Raw genomic sequence first — 16,273 nt, forward strand, 5'->3', positions numbered from 1 at the left:
TTCAATGTCTTTTATCATGTCGTCTCTCCATTATTTTGTCCAAAGTAACTTTTGTGAGGTAAAGACTGACCAAAGAATGTCCAAAACCAAGCTTTTCTTCTTCTTCATCCCCTGAAGGGGGCATTCTCCTCTCAGTCCTTCCTTTCCTCGTCAACTCAGGTCAGCAAGTGCAGAGTTGCCCAGGAGCAGCCGAGGAGTCAGCGTCTTGTCAGCTTGCTGCCACAGATATTTGAAGCAAAGCTGAGACTAAACATACTCACTGCAGCACCCTACTGTTGTTGTAACCGCCAGTCAAAACATAGAGAGACATTTTGACAGACATTTCTTACTGAGGTCAAGGTGCTCTGCTTGGTATGTGTTTCAAGAGTTTGCCTCTACCACAAATTACCATGTCAGAGATCTTAAAATAGTGCAAGTTACTACAAGTTTGGTCAAAATATTTGGAGATCCCAGTCCGTATCTTCCCTGCTTACCCTGTACGTTGTAATTAGTGGCTGTCACCAACATGATTCACACTCCCACTGTCCAACGTACACGGCTACTGTTTTTACAACAGGCATATGCCGGGGACAGACTGGTGTCTTTATGGAAAACATCAGACTATGCCACTCGTACTCAATCATCACAGGTTGCATAGATTTGTGTTTGCGTCTTAGATTGAACATATTTTAGAGTTCTGAAGAGGTACAACTCTCCAGGAAAAGAGTCACGGTTAAAGAAAAGTCTGAAAGAATGAACACAATTTCAGTCCTACCTTTCTGGCAGAACTGAATATGTCTCACTGGGAAGATGCAAGTCTGCTTCCTGTCTCCTGTGGTGTTCCGCAAGGGTCGGCCCTCGCCCCCATCCTCTTTATTATTTATATGCTCCCCCTCGGTTGTGTCATCAGCAGACATAGGATGTCCTTCCACTGTTATGCTGACGACACACAGCTTTACATCAAAACTGCCCCAAGCCCCTCTGCAGCCATGTCATGTTTCACCACCTGTCTTGGGGGGATAACAACATGGATGAGCAACAACTTTCTCCAGTTAAACAGTAGCAAAACCGAAGCCCTCCTTGTTGGCACTCCACACTAGGTTCAGTCATCCTCCATAACTCATCTCATCTTTGACGGTCAGGTCATACCCCTCTCCTCCACATCACTAATCTGGGAGTTAGGTTTGACCATCACCTGGCCTTTAATGACCATATAAAATACCTGTGCAAAGCCTCCTTTTATCATCTCAAAAGCATCTCCAAATGCAGCCCCTCTTTAACCATGTCAGATGCAGAGAAGCTCGTCCACGCCTTTATCTCCTCTAGACTGGACTACCGTAATCACCGGGACCACTGGCAAGAACATCCAGAAACTGCAAAGCCTTCAAAACAGCGCTGCCAGGATCCTGATGAGAGTCCGGAAATATGAGCACATAACACCCGTTCTCCACTCACTCTACTGGCTCACTGTCTCACTCCGGATTGACAACACAGCCCTACTACTCACCCATAAATGCATAAATAGACATGCACCTCCATACCTACAAGAACTCATTACTCCCCAAACCTCCACCTGCACCCTCAGATCCACAAACAGCTCGCTCCTCCGGGTCCCCAACACCGAGCTCCGCACCATGGGCGACCGGGCCTTTTGGAACCACGTGAGGGCAACATAGACACTGGACTCTTTTTTATCCTTTTCAAATCCTTTTTTATTCAGGAAGGCGTTTTTGACTTTGTGTTAAATCAGTCAGCTATTTTCTTTTTTTTAAACTATGTACTGGCTCTGTGGCATTCTGAGATTTTTTTTTAATGAAAAGTGTGTTACAAGCAAAATGCATTATTTTTATTATCTTGCAGAATTCTGTTTTCTATCTTCTGTCCCTCAGATGTACCTAGCAATGCTTTGAGGGGTCCTGACCACTGGACTATGCGGCAGCACTTGTCTGTATTAGCTTGTGGTAGTGAACACATCTCCATCACCGTCTCAGATATCTGATCACTTGTACAGTGTATTTGCTGCACAGATGTACCGCTGCTTTTTCTGAACTGCATGTTCAAGCTTCTCTGCGGCTATGTCCCATCTGCCAACAATACCTTACTTTTATAGCTGTTGACATTACAGAGGCGATACGCAGAAATATCTTGCATGCAGAGATTGTGTTGCAGCTTCTAGACAGCTGCTGTCTAAGGGTGATGAAACCGAGCATGTCGGAGAGAATTATTTTTCATCTGAGAACGGATAGGGGAGAGGGGTGCCCCTCAAATTTCAACATTATACAACCTGCTTGTTAAGTTTTTCCTCCCCGTCTGTACACCTTCTTTACATAGTAGTTACAGGCTGTACCTCAAAGGAAGTGTAAAAAGTTACACCACCTGTCATTTTAATAACCAGCCTTTGTGGGCCCTCGGCAAAGCCCAGGCTCATGCTCTGTGTCTTCTCTGCTTAATCAACGGCATGACACATTATCATTTTAAACAACTCCATGTAGCATAAGAAGAAGAGTAGATACCTTATCTCTGTTTGTTTTGTAGAAATATACTATCCTGACTCACAGTCAACCCTGAAGACAATAAACTGTACACTTTACATCAAGGTATGGTAGAGTAGAGAAGTTGTTAGCTGGTACATGGGGTCATCTCTTGCAGTGTGTGTGTGTGTGTGTGTGTGTGTGTGTGTGTGTGTGTGTGTGTGTGCGTGTGCGTGTGGATGTATGAGGTAATTGAATGAGGAGTGTGCAAGAAGCAGATCCTGTAACAAGCTCAGGAAAGGCAGTCATATTTGACTGAAATCCAGGAATTAAACGGAGCCGTCATTAGTTATTCTGACCTCTACACAGGCGGAGGTATGGGAACAGTGCCTGTAAATCAATCCAGCGGGGTCCAGGGTATCATCATGGAAGAATGCAGTTTTGCATTGTGCCAGGGAGGTTTTATATCAGCAACAGGTGGCGCAGGATAACATGTAATGAGTAAGTGTTCCACAGCGCTGGCAGAGGTTAAAATATGTACAGTTTGGTTTGATGGTAATATTCTGCTATTGTTCAAGTTTGAAAAGACACACTCTTACTGCAATATGGCACCTGCAGGACATTTCTGCCCTCCATCATTTGTTTTAAAAAGGCATCCGTGCACACCATACAGCCATGGCCCAAAACTAATTCAAGAGGTGCATTACTTGAGATATTCTGGTATGTCAGGCTGGTCAATGCTGTGCCATAACACTGTACTTTCTGAGCAGATGTGAAGGTGCAACAAAAGAAACTCTACACTCAGAAGCTTGGCCCATAACAAAGAGAAGAGGTGGCTTGCTACAATAAAATAAGAGCTCAGAGTTTTGTGTAATTGTCATGTCCAGGAAACTGTCAGGTTTAGTTAATCAGTTTTGTGTCTTGTGTCCATGTTGTCTCGTGATTTCCTGTTTATTTTTAAAGTCAACTCTCCTCTTGTTTCAGGCAACTTGTTCCTTCCCCTGTGTGTTTCCCCTCTGGTCTGATTGTCTGCCTCCTCCTGATTGTTTCCACCTGTGCCCTCACCCTGTGTATATATTGTCTGTGTCTCCCTTTGTCCTGTGCCAGTTCGTCTTGTCTTTTGTACCAGAGAACCAGCCATTTCCATGAAATTCACCAGTCACCAGGTTATGATATTTTGTTCATGTAGATTTTCTGTTTGTTTTGATGTTATCAGTCAACTACCAACTCTGGTTTTGTCTAACCTTATACAAATCCTGATTGATTGTTATTATGAACACATGCACCTGATAATGGTCAAATAAAGTGAAAGAGACACTTCAGTGACCTCATTTGCATATCAACAACTCGCCCATTGTAAACTTGAGAAGTGCAGGAGGTAGCCAAACGACTCCATGTGCAGTATTTTACATTTCTTTGGATTCATCACATTCATTTTACTGCTCATATTAATGAGGGAGATTTTAAATTCTACATAGGAATCTTTACATTGTTTAGTGTTGATTTCATAGAAAATCTTTCAGTGAGACGACTAGTAACAGGTGTGTTATTATACGGGTCATGCACAGGGTTCATCCATCCCAGTCAGTGTACACAAACCATGAAGGGCATATAACTTGTCTGTAGATTTTATTTTATTTTTTAAACCTCTGTATGAAACTCTATCAGTCAGGTCCTCACTCTTCTGTTTGTGAAGTGACCCGTGTGAAATGAGGTCTGATGGCTTTATGGGGGTTTAGGACTTCTGGGAAAAGACTATAATTGGATTAAGACTGTGACTGCACTCCTCAAGATGAAAGCCATGAAACACCAGCTAGCAGGCTTTCTTTGCAGTGGGACCACTGGTTAACCCAGTCTGTTGATGTTGATACACTACATGCACTTTACAACACTATCAACATGTTATAAATGACTAAACAATCTTGTTAAAGCTGAATGACTTCAGCATAAAGATGTGTTTTAGATTCTTCGTGTTGTGCAGATGAATTGGACTCTCATCCAAAACGTTTTATTTATTGTGTTATTACCTTGACATGGTTATCATATGATGTGGGGTTGTGCATTCAGATTGGAGAAGTCGATGCAGGGATGTCTGTTAAAGAATAAGCCACATGCTTTGGCCTTACGACAGATTTGGGTAAAGAAGAGAGGCGATGAGTTGCACTGGTGCTGAGCGTGGGAGGGTCTGCTGCTGTAATATGATTCATGAAAAAGACCAATAATAGGGCAGCTGACATTATTCAGAATAACCAGTGTTGACGTAGGACTGCCGTCAGCTCAGAGTCGGTCAGGGCTTAACTCTACAGTCCTTCATATGACCGATATCGACGTAACACAGACTGCTCGCTCTCGGTGGGCTTCATTGGGCTGAGAAAACTGGGGTGGAGAGGGAAAGTCCACCAAACTGTCTTTCTTCTCATTCTTATTTGAATTAGAAGATTTGAACTTGAAATATTTGTCTCTGTTGTAATATAGTATGTGGTGTGTAAACAAGGCGTTATATGTCGTTCTTGTCCCGCTGTGACCTCCCAGTCCATAATATTTCCGTTACCATCGCTGTACTAGCGGATTGGGAAGCTAAATTCTTCACACGTTTCGCTGATTAAACTGTGTCGATAAGTGGAGTTTACTTTGGGATGGTTGTGATTAACACAGAACATGTTTACTGACTGACTAATCCCCAAAATGGCCCTTTTACATGCATGACGCTATGTGTTGTGAATTTACTCAAACCAGGAGCCCAATTCACAGAAAGTAAATATCCAACTCAGCTGCATCTCCAAAGAGAAGATGGTTTCTTTATATTGTTGCAGTACATTGTGATCACATGCATCTCATGCCAGGAAGAGAGAAGTGATATTGCGTGTGTGCTGCTCTGGAGCCAGCGTTGGTTTCACCTCCTTCCCTCTCCCTCCTGCAGAGTCAAAGGGTTTGCATTAGAACTTGGCTCCACACAGAGGGACTTTCTCAAACTAGTCTTGTTCTTGCCACGTCTAAGAACGCTCTCAGAAAGCAAGGAGATCTGCACAAGCAAGCAAACACGAGAGCAGTGTCCCCCCTCCCCCTCCTCACGCTATCGAACTGACATCAGCTGCTCGTCGCTCTCGCAGTGTTTCTGGTGCTTTGGCATCTCGCTGTGATTGGACTGTGATTGTAGAGAGTGGATCTCATGAGCTCATTTCGCCACAGCGCACCGTTGGGCCTTTTATTTATTTAAGTTTGTGTTTGCATCACTTTTTCCCCCCTCTGGAAGTCACATATTTATTTTGTTCATATGGAAACCACAGCTGGTTTACATCCTGGCTCTGGAGCTGTAATCACAGTACCAGAATATTTCCATATCTGTTTTTGAAAATCCAACATATGAAATTCATATAACTGTCAGGATCTGTAGTTTGTTTTGTGTTTCCTGTTTTATTTTGTAGTCCCCGTCTCTCGTGTCCTCTGTTTCCCTGCACTTCCTGTCCCTGTGAATTTTTCCGTCCGAGAAACCACAACAATTTGAATCTGCTGTTCGAGCTAACTTTACGCATCCCGAACAACATGTTTTATAACAGTTTCCCTCTGTTGCGCCATCTATCTGTGTAAAGATGGTGAAGTCCTGCCGACCCTGTACCAGGCCTCCACCCCAGGCAGCTCTGCGTTTGGCATCAGTAAACCCCTGATGGGTTATGTAACATCTCCAAGAGTGGGCTGCTGATTTATTGTACAGGTGTTGGGAGGCTCAGAGCTGGTGGAGCTCCAGTCATAAAACAATGCTAGGGGCATGTTCACTGACAAGCAGGGTCAAGACGCACATGTGGACAGGTGGAAACACACGGTAGCCTCCTCTGTGTGCAGATGGAAGCGTTCACAATCAGACTTTAATACACACACATTTATTTGACAATTACATCCAGTACATGAGGTCTCCATGGATTTTCTCCCTGTACTCTATGTTCCTGGACCAGGTGTTGTGTTGGTATGAAGGCGTGTGTACGTGTATTTAATGAAAGACAAGGGAGGCCTGAGCCTTCTCTGTATGTCTCAAATCTCAGACGCAATTGTTTTAAGACAGTTTCCATATTCTGTCTTTATTGTCTATAGAGAGTTCATAGAGGGTCATTTTTAAAGTTGGGAGGAAAGATAGATTCAATATGACTTTTCCCACTATTTAGAGACTGTATTGTTCAGAAATTCTCAACTCAAAGTACAGTTTAGCAAATTATTATTTAAAGATCTGGTTGATTTAGCGACACCTGTGGTCAGTGGTGGTAAAAACACGACGTCTAAAGAATACAAGAGAGTTTGAAACATGTTTTTAGTCTGTTAGTGGGAGGACACACATTTTGAGCAAGGTTACTTTACAATTACAACGGAAGAAGTGAAGCAAATTGTGTAACTTGTGAACCTTACGAATCACTGTAGCTATATCTGTACGGAGGCAAAGAGGTTTTCTCTTTAAAGTGCTTCGGATCAGCTATTGAGTTAAGATCCCTGACCACAAATGTCCTGTCAGATCGACCCTTCTCTACAAATAATCTCTAGATATATTTATTAAGATCTTAGAATCATTTCGCATTCAGCTAAAGTGTGTTAATGAAGACATGGGACGTCTTTTCTGTAGTCACAAGAAAGGCAAAGTAAAAAACAAAATCCTGCAGTTCATGCATGATAATTTCCAATGGTGAAAATGACCCTTGAATAAATCCCGCCCATTGAACGCAGACTAGCCAATCACAGTGTGCCAACAGCCAGCTCTGCTCCATCAATTCTCATTCAATTGTTTCAGATTTTCTTCATTTTCAGGCTGTTTGCCTGGGGCACGTAATGCTGATACTTGTTAGAAGGTTGGAAGCAGATATAATTGTTACATTTCATTACATTTATGTAAAAACCTGTAGCGCTAGCACAAGCAGAGTACTTCAGCACATTATTACGCTTTTTAATGATTGTAACAGTGAACAAAGACCAACCTGGCTTTACAAGAACAGTGTTGTTCCTTAATTTCATTGTCTTCTCTCGAGTTGCCATGGTGATGTGATGACTCACTTTTCCACTGTGATCTGTCGGCTTTATCCTCCGTCTTCATCTCTTGAACCTGTTTTTACAGGGCTGAATCAGTTTGACATCCTGGATGTATCCTTCAAGCACATATTTGGGACCGTTTTGGCTTCTTTCTGAAATAGCTTTTTTGTTTTCCAAAAATTAGATAATATTTATTCAGAGGGTGCAGTTAGTCTGACTCTGGCTACTTGACAGGGTAGCAGCAGGGGGCGGTGCTTAGCAAAGGGTGGATGGGTGGAGGATTGATCCTTGGTGTCTCTGAGACAAGTCTGGTATTTCCCGTTATTTAAGGATGGCAAAATGCCCTGATCTCTCGTTGAGGGATGCAAAGGTCTGTAGACCAGACGCACCAACTCGAGGAGGATCAGGTCTTCACAGATGTCTCTGTGATATTTCTGACATTCAACTATAAATAATATTTTTTTTGCAGTTTTGCTCTGAAGAAGTTTAAAGCCTAGGCAGGTCATCCTTTATTAAAAACATGAACATCCCTGGGCAGTGCCAACCTCATGGACATATTTGACCCTACTAAGAATCACTGTTATTAATAATATGAAAAATATTCAGAAATGGAAGCAAAAGGAGATGGCAAATATTGTTGGAATTCCTGACCAGTGTTATGTCCACAAATACTTCATTTGTATTTTTTATTTTTACCAGCTTTTGAGTGCACCAAGTTTATTTTCACAGATCACATAAGACCCGATGAGTAGTGTAACATATTTTCTCAATTAGCACACAGGGCCGTGGTGAAATATGTTGGGCAATTGTTCAAATATGTTCGAGCCTTGGACAAGTCTTCGGCATCATGTTAAAAAATTATGGTTTGTAAGTAAGGAGATTTGAAAGAGGGATCCATCAGGGGTGATAAGACAGATAATAACAGTGGGAAGAGCAGAGCTCTCCGGAGAGAAACACTGAGCGCCGTTTGGGTGTGAATGCTAATGCAGTCATCTCTCATTTTGCTCTCGACAGTCAAAAGCTCTTGTATCCCTCCTCTGATCTCGCTTCATCGGGATAAGAAATCTTAGTTTTCACTTTGTCTCACACTTTTTTTTTTTTTTTACAGTCGGCAGGTTTAATTCAAAAGATGCCGATCCCTTTTTCTTTAGGAACAACAAAAGTCAGCAAATCGCTTGATTATTGAATGATTATAAGAGATATTTATGCTCTCACTTCAAAACGGTGTATATAAGAATGTATATATTCAAGAACATACTCTGGTATGTATATAATATGTATGTATGTATGTATGTATGTATGTGTGTGTACATATGTATTAACCATCAGATGCATTTAGAGCTTCGTTGTTGTTTTACTGATTTGGCTTTACCAATAACATGTAATATTAACTGCCTTTGTTTGTGTTAGTGCTAGCTTTACATTCACACACATTATGCTCGTCTGTGATATAATATCTCTTAAAACTCATAGCTCAGTGTGCCATATTGAATTATGTCTGTACTTAGTAATGGGCTTCAGGCAACGTGCCTGTTTGTAATTACAGTGTAAAGGTTATCATGATCCTGTGAAACTTCTAAATCTTCGTCAGAATAATACAGATGAACAAGATTGTCCTCTGGATGACTGAAAGGTGCTCCAAGAGATTAAAAACAGACCATTAATGCCAATAAAGTGAATTGGCTCTTGGTTTAAAAGATATTCTTAAACAGGGTCGTCTCTATAATTTTGTATCCATGAAACTGCGTTGTTTTTTCTCACCAAAAATCTGGAATTCATAGTTTTGTGTATGTGGGAATGTTTTCATTTAGCTTCTTCAAATAAATGTAAGTGAGTGTTGAAGCAAGAATGGTTACAGACCGTGCACAAAATTACGACTGAAGAAAAACAGATCCAACTTAAAGTCGACAGCTTTGAGTGTTTCGTTAGTCGAAACCACAACTTAAAGAATTCACTTAAAAACAAAAGCCACAAAGTTGGAATCACTCAATAAGAAACTTGATCTACAGTGTGTTTTGGAGAGTGACACGAGAGACTACGTATAACCGTGTGCTGTAAAACACTTTGAGGCGACCAAAGTGTTACGAATAACTTTCATGAACTAGCAAAACTGTAAAAGGGCCGAAAGTTGTACGACGAATAAACTCACAACTCCCAATGCCGTGGTAATGATCATCTATTTTACTCGAAAAAGGACCATAATTGACTAAAAACAACATCATGCTGTATTGAATGAAACTTGAAACAGAAGATTGAGATGTTGACTGAGGGCTCAATACTAGCCGTTATCAAAAAGGCAGCTCGACACAACATATTCAATTCAATTCAGTTTATTTTATATAGCCCAATATCACAAATTACAAATTTGCCTCAGAGGGCTTTACAATCTGTACACATACGACATCCCTGTCCCAGGACCTCACATCGGATCAGGAAAAAACTCCCAAAAAATAACCTTTCACAGGGAAAAAAGGGAAGAAACCTTCAGGAGAGCAAGAGAGGAGGATCCCTCTCCCCGGATTGATAGATGCAATAGATGTCATGTGTACAGAATGAACAGCGTTACAGAGTTACATAAACACATTACATGAATATGACAATGTATGAATGTACCTCCAATCCATGAAACAGAAGGAGGTAGAGAGGAGGGGGGGCGGGGCATCAGCAGGGCCAACGCGGGAGACCGGCTCACCAGGCATCAGACACCTCCAGGTCCAATGGACCCTATGAGACGTGAAGTCACAACGACTCCGGGGAGGAAGCAGAGTTAATAAGGTGCAATGGAGAGATGTAAATTCATCCATAAGGAGAGAGAGAAGAGGAGATAGGTGCTCAGTGTATCCTAAAACATCCTCCAGCAGCCTATAAGCCTATAGCAGCATATCTAGGGGCTCGACCAGGGCAAACCTGATTCAGCCCTAACTATAAGCACTATTAAAGAGGAAAGTCTTAAGTCTATTCTTGAATGAGGTGACTGTGTCTGCCTCCCGGACTGAAAGTGGAAGCTGGTTCCATAAAAGAGGAGCTTGATAACTGCTAACATATGCAATATGGAACTTTAAAGGTGACATTTTCTGTTGCTGTGCTTTTTGGTAATATGAGAGACAGACTTATTTTGAATTTACATACATTGAACAATTTAAAAGCTAATTGAGAAGCTAAATACTTGCTTGACGAATGGATGAAATTGATATCAATCTTGCCATATACTGTACCTGTAAGAAAGCAAGCCAGCACATTCACCAGAATGTCAAAGTATTACAACTAAGTCAGGCTACTTTACAGACATGGATGATGTTAATGGAAAATTTAATATTTAAGATACACTCATACTACTTCTTGCATCAATATTCAGTTCTTTCATTTATTTCATATGACATGTTGGCTTTAAAGAAGGTAATTTCCAATGCCGGGTAATACTTTTATTTTCAGGGACTCATGCCATATTATTTATTGAAAAAGTGATCCAGCAATAAATGTTGCATTCCTTTTTTTTACTCCGCACACCTCAGTCAAAGGTGTCTTTAAACAACTCCAAATCCTCAGTCCACACACGGCGCATCCTCTGTGTTTAATATGTGAAAACAAGACCTCGTGGTTTAAAAAGCAGTCAAACTACATTTCCCAGGTGACCATCAACAGCTCGCTCAATTAGTTAATTGGGTACTGGCATGTTTTTCTATGAATGATTCCCAGTATGACAGATGGTAAAACCTTTGAGACAGATCACTTAAGGTAAAGCTAGGACTTATACTGTAAACAAGCAGCTGTTGGCGTAAACAAGAAAGCGCTTCTGGTGCTCAGCTGTCAACTTGAACGTATGGTTCTGCTGCTGTTGTAGCCCAGTACTCTGTTGCGCTTCTTGCTTATTGGATTTCATTATATCTTTCTTCTTTTTCCTTTAAAAAAAAGAAGAACAAGAATGGATTCTAAAGACAATAACAATTACTGTTTTATTGTGGAATTTAATCTAAAAGAATGTTCCTATAAAATTCAGGATTCACTTTCACACTGTTCTTTCTGTACAGAACATCATGGCATGTTTCTCAAAAGACCGATGAGATGCATTAAGATATTAGAAATGTGACACAAACTGGAGTTCTGCTGCCAGGGCCTCGATCTTAACCCTCCAGGGCTTATGTGATGGCTGGTGACTAGCCCCGGTGACTTCAGCTCTCACAGGGTTCACATATCCTCCAACTTCACTCTCCACTTTCTCCACTGAACACAGAGCAACAGAACTGATACCAACCCTCCATCCAACTCCCATGCTGACCCCATATACATGTCCAATTAATAGACTTACGGGTGTATAATATGAAATTGGGAGCATTTTGATTGTCTCAACGACCCTCAACATGGCGACGCCTTGTAACTGAAGGTACAAACTGAAACTGAAAGTGCTGACAGGGCTAACAGTGTTTGCCTGAGGGGGACCTGGAAGGGGGGTGCTGCGCCTCCGCGGTGTTCTATATGATAGAAGTGCAGAGCGGTGGCCTTGAGCCGGCCATTGGGGACGCTCACAGTTTATGTCAACAAAGCGAGGAGAAGCTCACACAACAGCACGCAAAGAGGGAGAGCGTCTTCCTTCCCTGCTCAGGTAGAAATTATTTTACTATATCTTTGATGCGTGGGACGTAAGGCCTACTTGTCATTTCTTAAGGGTGCAGTTATTCAGATTAAGGCTACTAGAACAAAGCAATTAAAAGACCAGAGGACAGGCCCATCAATGTTGTTTCACCTCCAATATTTTCTGTCTTCTATTTTTCTATCTTTTTTTTCCCCTTCTTTTTTCTACTCTGGCCGGTATTTCCCCTACTTTCTAGGGGTGTAGTCTGGAAGGGAACCTCCAGTTTACTGACACTGGAACACACAAGTGAGCGAGTGTGGTTTTGCTTGGATAGATGTTTTTCTGCCAAGCCATGGAAATGTGCTGTAGCTTTGGGGTTTCGGTGATGTGATGCTGACTCCATTACAACGTGGCTGTGCGTCAACCTCCGTTAACCCCCTCCCTCCCCCCATCCTCCCCCTCCCCCCGTAGCTGAGTGCCGAGCTCCATCAATCTCCAACAACAACACGCTAATGGCTGAGTAACACATGTGATTCAAGAGATTAGCTCGCCGTTGCCGCTGTTTTCCCCTGAGAGATATCAGTGGAAATGTTGAAGAGATCAGAGTCTATGGATACTGGAACAAGTGAACAGCAATATGGAGCAAGGATACCGTCATTTGTTTTCATTGGCTTGATGCACATATGTAAATTATGATCTTTTGTCGCTAAATGATGGCATCGGGATTTAACGCCATGAGAACATTTTTAATGTACCCCTGTAAAGATTTGTTGTTATACTTATTATACCAAAACACGAGGATCATTATCACTAGCTGCTTCGCATAAGTGAATTAAAAGTAATGCTTCAGGTATTTTGTACCCCACGAAAAGTGCACGGTAAACAACTTGAACTCGGAGGGGGTCTCAGCATTTTATGTGTCCTAATGAGCAGCTGTCCTCTTCAAAGAGGTTTAACATATAATACAGTACCTTCTGGTTTATTGTGCATCATACATTATGTGAGCTCTTCATGTGATAGATTATAGTTTCATTAAGAACTGGTGTGCTCCATAAAAGTCACAGAGATATGACCTGCGAGTGTTTACATCCTGCTGAGTGCAGACAGACTTCAGAGATCAGTTTTCCGACAAACCACAACCAATCTCCACTTATCTGACAGGGGAGATATAATATTTGCATGAAGGATTACACCTCATGAGTGGACATAACATATAAGAAACAAGGCTGACCTCATGGCAGAGTTGTTTTGGCGCATTTGATAAGCATATGCAGCCAGAAAGCAGTGCTTTATGAAGAAAACCTGCTGAGTGGCTTGAGTAACATACTGCAGGGTGCTGTGGTTTTATGAGTCCTCCCATCATCCAAAGACAAAACACTTAATCCTGAGACACCCGGTGCTTTGAGCTGCAGGGGTGGACTCTGTCTGTGCTGTTTTCCAGGAATCTGCTGCTCACGTGAACAAGTGCACAGTTTATTTCCCCCCAAGAAAGACAAAGAATAACACTTTAGAAGCTACAGTTGCAGTGTTGTTAATACATGAAGGGACACACCTTTTTGTTTTGTTTTTTGGCCATGTTAGCGGCGTTTGCTCTCGGGATGGTAATATCGAAATGTCGTGACTGATACAGCTCAGCAACTATTGGATGTATTGCCATGATATTTGACCCTACTGACTACGGTGATGACCTGACTTTTCATCAAGAGCCACCAGAGGGTCAAACTCATCACTTATCCTATGAAATATATCCACATCATAGATGGATTGGCACAATATTTGCTAATGACAATCCCATTGGCCTCTGATTGGTTTTAGTGCTGACACGCTAACAATACAGGATGCTGAACATGGTTATTATTACCTGCTTAGTAGCAGGTGAAGATGTTGGCACAATGACAGCAGCATTTAGCACAAAGCACTGGTAGCATGACTGTAGAGGGCTGTAGTCTGGTTTACATACTGGTTGAACATAGCATATTTCTTTGCTGTTTTAAGATTGACCAAAATTATGCTAACTTAGAAAATAGATTAATACTGTGATGTAATATGCATACCATCAATGTCTTCATAAGAAATAAAAATGTTTCTAACCCTAACCCAACACCATTCAACTTAGACAGTGCAGGTCAAGTCAAGTGAGAGAAAGTGTGTCAGTCTTCTGGTTTCTTCAGAGTAGTCCTTCAAATACTTTAAGAAAACTACTACATCCTCAAATATATTGTAAATCACCAGTTTGTATGTCAGGGTGACATTTTGTACTGCATATTTACAATACAGCATGGGTATAGTTTACTTTCCTGAGCTAGTTTTCCTTTCATTCTTTCCCAAAATGTAATTAGATCCGAAGAAATGCATTTGCTTTACTCCGAGAGCTACAGGTGTTGTGCTTGTTAGTACCTGATATATTTATAGTACATACAAATCGTATAGCATATGCTCAGAGAGGCAAAACTTTAACTAACAAAGCAATCTACAGAACGCAGACAAGACAAAGCGGACAGGAACATCAGGAACATATTAAACGAATGCTCCTGTGTGTGTGTATGTTTACGTGTATAATTGGGTACTGGCATGTTTTTCTATGAATGATTCCCAGTATGACAGATGGTAAAACCTTTGAGACAGATCACTTAAGGTAAAGCTAGGACTTATACTGTAAACAAGCAGCTGTTGGCGTAAACAAGAAAGCGCTTCTGGTGCTCAGCTGTCAACTTGAACGTATGGTTCTGCTGCTGTTGTAGCCCAGTACTCTGTTGCGCTTCTTGCTTATTGGATTTCATTATATCTTTCTTCTTTTTCCTTTAAAAAAAGAAGAACAAGAATGGATTCTAAAGACAATAACAATTACTGTTTTATTGTGGAATTTAATCTAAAAGAATGTTCCTATAAAATTCAGGATTCACTTTCACACTGTTCTTTCTGTACAGAACATCATGGCATGTTTCTCAAAAGACCGATGAGATGCATTAAGATATTAGAAATGTGACACAAACTGGAGTTCTGCTGCCAGGGCCTCGATCTTAACCCTCCAGGGCGTATGTGATGGCTGAGTGTACCAGAACAGTCTTGTCAACCTGCCTGCACTTACTACCAGGTGCTTTTAATGTGTTTCCCTTGGACTGAAATGTCCTTAAATGGAGCTCTGCTGAGTCCAAACATTACTATTGTACTCTTTCTTTTCTTCCAAAATAGCAAAATAAAACACACGTTTCATCTCCAGTCTTCTGGATGTATGGGGACCTGGCTCACTTGTTTCATGAACATTGATCAAACCACAACATGTGGGGCTGCAACATGATTCTCTCGCTGCCCCGTACTTTGGGCTGAAAGTGGATCAAATTAATGAAACTACTCAAGCGGTGACTTTATGTAGCTGGCATCAGACGTGTGGTTTACTTTTCTCAAAAACAAATGAAAACAATTCTCTGAGACAAACCAGCTTGTAGTTGATGGAGATTTACAAGTTCAGGCTCCTTAAGTTCCCATCTGTTCAACAGGTTTCAGAGCGGCAGAGTGAACCGCATACACATCATAATCACGATAGTAAGCCGGACATAAAAAGTAAACCGATGATTAATCCAAACAGCTAGAGAAACCCAGTTGATTGAGTCCCTCTTTACTGCCTCAGCCTGCTGTCTTTGCTTGCTCCTCACCTCAGTAGGGCAATTAAAACATTCAACAAACATTTGGAGTTGGTGATTGTAATCGTGACTCCATCACACCCTGCATTAAACGTCTTGAATGCACACCAGAGATTACAGACGTGACCAAAAAGGATGACATCATCAGCAAACAGCGCGGATGAAAGCAGATGTTTCCAAAGCAGAATTGTGGGCACCTGCGAGAACATTTTTAATACGAGGTTTGCTCATACGAGTGTTAACTTCACAAAACTCAAGACAAACTAGACTAACGTGTTGTACATTTCTGTCACTCCAGCTGCACCACCCACATGAACTCAATGACTCCATAATGTTTCCAAACTCGTGGAGAGGACTTTAGAAAACTTCCATGACTCATTTATCATCGCCATTGCATGTACTGTACAAGATCACCGTTATTTGTCTAGTCATCAGTTTAGACTTTGTCATTAGACTTCAGGGCACTACACTACAGTTTCCAAGTTTTGTTTGTTGGAAAATGTCTGGGTTCATTTCTGGTTACCATTACGATCCAAATGATGTAATGATGGACTTATTTTTGTATTTGCTTGAATTCTAGTACTTAAAATTATCATCAGGAAATC

Source organism: Cyclopterus lumpus, chromosome 14, assembly GCF_009769545.1.
Source record: "Cyclopterus lumpus isolate fCycLum1 chromosome 14, fCycLum1.pri, whole genome shotgun sequence".
Taxonomy (NCBI): domain Eukaryota; kingdom Metazoa; phylum Chordata; class Actinopteri; order Perciformes; family Cyclopteridae; genus Cyclopterus; species Cyclopterus lumpus.